The following is a 4546-nucleotide window of genomic DNA, read 5'->3' as shown; positions in this document are numbered from 1 at the left end:
GGATGCCTACCTCAATGGATTGCCAGGGATCCAGAGCTAACATTCAAATTGTACTAAGTATCATATATCAGGACCTGTCAGAAAAACAAGCCAGGTTTTCTATGTAAATATTAAGGATCACTTTCATATATTCCATGAAAATGACCTTCAGTGATTTCTTCCCCTCCAAGCTGAGGTGAAACATGCTAATAGTTATAGCTGGACTGATTTTAATAAATACTTAACACATTTGCTCAAACTGTGCCATCCAATCCAATACACATTTAAGCTATTGTGTGATACAAATGGTTTCTTACAGCTGTTTAATAGTCTGTTTCTCCCTTTCCTATGAATTCTGGATATTAATGACTCGATATATGTTTAAATATATGCATCACAGCCCCCAGGACAGAAAGAAATAAGACTTGACCATGGGAAAGAGGGTGCTTCAGCTCTGCCAAGGATTAAGTCAGACATGGTTACTGAGAGGAAAAGACAGTATACACATTCTGATTTACTTTCTTCTCTCTCTTGGGCCTCTTCACACCTTGGCCAGAAAAAAGCCAAAAAAGCAGAACACAGGAATTTATGTAGCACTGTGGAATTGACAGAAGGCAGGTATGATATATTAGTATAGCAGAGAATCTGGCTTCTCCTGTACAAAGAATAGCTTGGATTGCCAAAGAAATTAAATTTGAGGCTTAAAGAATGTACATGTAAAATATCCACCAATGATACTAAACTCCTTAAGTGGTAAATCTCCTACTCTGTGAGACTTGGGTGCATGGATCATACCCAAGAGATCTCTTTTGGAAATGTCCTTTGGAACCAGATAATCAGTTATTTCCATCCAAGCTTTTTACTTTAAAACCTCATACTGAGATTAAAATTTAAAATAAAAATTGAGACAAGGACTTCCTACTGTTACAGTAATCACTAAAGAGGGAGATATTTAAGAAATTGGATAAGGGTGTTTCATGATTTATGGGTTTACTTGTTAACTGTATGACATTTTTAAAGTCCTAAAACAAATGGTCCTCTGTACATAATTTGAGTCAGTCATTGTAAAATCTATTTAAAAGAAACTAAAATCAGGTAGAGCCTATATTTATACCAGAGCTAAAATGCAAGAGCAATCATTTGGGTGAGTACCCCCAGACTCTGCCAGAATAATTAATAACAAAGTCCCTCCAGCTTCTGCTCACTGCCTGATTCTAAAATCATATCCTGATTTTTAGATGTTATATAGCACCACAAATCCAGTACCAAAATCTGTATTAGTTATCTATTGCTGTGTAACAAATTACCACATTATTTAGTAGTTTAAACAGCAAACATTTATTATCTCATAATCTCTATGGATCAGTTATTCAGGAGCAGCTTGGCTGGTGGATTTGGCCCAGGGTGTCTCACAAGATTGCACTCCAGATGTTGGCTGAGCATGCAGCGATCTGCATGAAACCTTAACTGGGCTGAAGGATCCACCTCCAAGATGGCTCATATGCATGAGTCTTAGCAAGAGGCCATGACTAAGTCAGGTCCTTACTAGTTCTCAAAAAGAGGGCTCATCTACTCCCAACAAGGGCTGCCATATAAGGCTTCTCGAGTGTCTTCACACTGTGGCAGCTGACTGGCTTTCCCCAGAGAGAGTAATCCCAGAGAAAGGGAAGCAAGGACGGAGTCTTTTAGTGCTGAAAGTTATGTACCATCAACTCTATTATATGCTATTCATTAAAAGTGAATCACGCTTTTCATGAAGATGGCGCCGAAGGCGAAGAAGGAAGCCCCTGCCCCTCCTAAAGCTGAAGCCAAAGCAAAAGCTTTGAAGGCCAAGAAAGCAGTATTGAAAGGTGTCCACAGCCACAAGAAAAAGAAGATCCGGACGTCACCCACCTTCCGGCGGCCCAAAACACTGCGGCTCAGGAGGCAGCCCAAATATCCTGGGAAGAGCGCCCCTAGGAGAAACAAACTTGACCACTATGCTATCATCAAATTCCCCCTCACCACCGAGTCAGCCATGAAGAAAATAGAAGACAACAACACACTGGTGTTCATTGTGGATGTCAAGGCCAACAAACACCAAATCAAACAGGCTGTGAAGAAGCTCTATGACATTGACGTGGCCAAGGTCAATACTCTGATCAGGCCTGATGGAGAGAAGGCATATGTTCGACTGGCTCCTGACTATGATGCTTTGGATGTTGCCAACAAAATTGGGATCATCTAAACTGAGTCCAGCTGGCTAATTTCAAATATAAAAGTTTTCACTATAAAAAAAATAAAAATTAAAAAAAAAAAGTGAATCACTAAGGACAGCCTACTCTTTTAGTGGGGAGGTGGTATGAGGAATTAAGCTTTATCTCTTGAAGAGAGGTATATTAAATTATCTCTGAAACCTTTAACCTATTAAATTACCTTTAAAACCACTCCAGGGGAGTATTAGGTTTAGAACAGAAACTTATAAATCATTATTTAGTGATTTCATCCTTATCTTGACCAAGGATTCAGATATCAAAATAACCAGAAAATAAAGACAGAGCTCTCTCAGATCAGCTCTAAGTTCAACATACCATTACCTAAAACCACAATAAGATATTACTACAACCCAATTTAGAATAACTAAATCTTTTTAAACAAAACATTGAAAATAACAAGTGTTTGAAAGGATCCAGAGCAATGATAACTCTCATGTATTGATGGTAGGAACACAAAACAGTACAGTCACTTATGAAAAGTCTGGTAGTTTCTTATGAAGTTAAACATATCTTTACCATGTGACCCAACAGTGTTACTCCTAGATACTTTCCCAAGTGAAATGAAAACTTATGGCCACACAAAAATTCACAAGTGGGTTATGCTATTCAGAGTTCTCCAAAGAAACAGAACCGAGAGAGAGTGTGTGTGTGTGTGTGTGTGTGTGTGTGTACGTGTCCACACATACAAACATATACATGAAGAGATTTATTATAAGGGGTTGGTGTTGTGATTATAGAAGTTAACAAGTCTAAAATCTGCAGTGTAGGCCAGCAGGTTAGAGATGATATTCCAGTTGGAGCCCAAAGGTCATCTGACTTAGAACCAGGGAAGAGCCACTGTTGCAGATAAGGTTCAAAGGCAACATGCAAGAGAATTCTCTCTTGAGGGGGCTGGGGAGGGAGAAGAGGTAAAGTTGAAGGCCACCCTTTTCATTCTATTCAGACTTTCAAGTGTGGAATGAAGCCTACTTATACGGAAAGTGATCTGTTTTACTCAAAACCTACTGATTTTCAGTGTTAATCTCATCCAAAACCACCCTCACAGAAACACCCAGAATAATGTTTGACCAACTATCTGGGCACTTTGTTACCTGGACAAACTGATAACCAAAATTAACGACCACACTGTAATTACAGAAACTTTATTCATGATCTCCAAAATCTAGAAATAACCCAAATAGTCTTCAACTGGTAAATAATTAAACCATGACATATTTATACAATGGGATACCATTCACCAATGATTAATTACTGACATATACAACAACATGAGTGTATCTCAAATGCATTATGCTAAGTGAAAGAAGCCAACTAAAAAACCTATATACTATGTAATTGAATTTATATGACTTTCTGGAAAAGGCACATGTTCAAATCAGAGGAAGTGTTAACTACAGTGGGGAACAGGAAAATTCTGAGAGGTATTGGAACAGTTCTTTATCTTCATTACACTAGTGCTTATATGACTGTGTTTGTCAAAACTCACACAACTGTGCGTTCACTAAAGTTTATAGACATAATTTACTGAATGTAAATTAAACATAAAATAAATGAAAAATCAAATCAACCACTTTACTCCTCATACATAAGAACTGTATTGGGTACACCTTAAAACCCACAGCCACAGCTATGGTAAACAATGGCTATTGACAAATACTAAACATCAACCAATTATTATCCTTATCTCTGCATGAGTGTGTGCTAAGTTGCTTCACTCGTGTCCGACTCTTTGCAATCCTATGGATTATGGTCAGCCAGGCTCCTCTGTCCATGAGATTCTTCAGGCAAGAGTACTGGAGAGGATTGCCATGCTGTCCTCCAGGGGATCTTCCCAACCCAGGGACTGAACCCACCCATGTCTCTGCATCTCTTATGTCTCCTGCATTGGCGGGTGGGTTCTTTACCACCAGCACCACCGGGAAGCCTTTCTTGTCTCTGCATCTCACCCAAATTGCCTCTTCCCAGCCGTTAATGTGAGAATCCTCACTGGTTACATGAAGTGCCATTGAACATGCCCTAGGCCTCTGCTTAGCTTACACAAAATCCAAGCCAATCACTTCTAATCAGTCCTCAATTAAAGAAATTTTAAAAGCACACACCACAGCAATCAAAGAATCAAAAACTTCACTCACCATTCAAAGAAAGGGGAAGATTCACCTCTAAAATGGGCTACTCCTAGCTCCTGAAAATTAACCACAGCTGTTGATGAAAACTAGTCCAACTCCACAGGAAAGCCACAAAGCTGGCAACCTAAAAAGAGCAATCTGTCTCCCTGAACAACTTTTAATCATGATCCCTCAAGAACTCAAGGC

General features: G+C 39.1%; 1 pseudogene; it reads left to right on the top strand.

Annotated features, from left to right (window-relative positions):
• The first annotated feature begins 1732 nt into the window (after positions 1-1732).
• On the top strand, positions 1733-2206 carry LOC138094082 (large ribosomal subunit protein uL23 pseudogene; annotated as a pseudogene).
• The last annotated feature ends 2340 nt before the right edge of the window (positions 2207-4546 follow it).

Source organism: Capricornis sumatraensis, chromosome 17 (genome assembly GCF_032405125.1).
Source record: "Capricornis sumatraensis isolate serow.1 chromosome 17, serow.2, whole genome shotgun sequence".
NCBI lineage: Eukaryota > Metazoa > Chordata > Mammalia > Artiodactyla > Bovidae > Capricornis > Capricornis sumatraensis.
This window is presented reverse-complemented; position numbering and strand designations above follow the sequence as displayed.